The sequence below is a fragment of the Rattus norvegicus genome, chromosome 12, assembly GCF_021556685.1.
Source record: "Rattus norvegicus strain SHRSP/BbbUtx chromosome 12, alternate assembly SHRSP_T2T, whole genome shotgun sequence".
Lineage (NCBI taxonomy): Eukaryota > Metazoa > Chordata > Mammalia > Rodentia > Muridae > Rattus > Rattus norvegicus.
The window spans coordinates 23796535-23796836 of NC_141545.1; positions in this window are offsets into that span (position 1 = coordinate 23796535).

The following is a 302-nucleotide window of genomic DNA, read 5'->3' on the forward strand; positions in this document are numbered from 1 at the left end:
ACAGAGGAAGGTCTCTAAGATGTATTCTGCTTCCTTGTACACATGGGATGGTGTTACACTAGGAAACCCAAATTATACTGGACTTAAATGTGCCTAAAATATACTGCCTAGTGCCAGACTCCATGAGATTGAAGCAACACCAGATACTGAGTCATGCTAAACAGCATTTCCTAGATAGAGCAGGATAACCCAAGATGTCCTCTGGTCTTTGTGTGCACAGAGGGGCAAGCAATCTGTACATATATGTGTACACACACCACCCACAACCCCTTACACTCAAAAAGAGAAAACGATGCAAATCA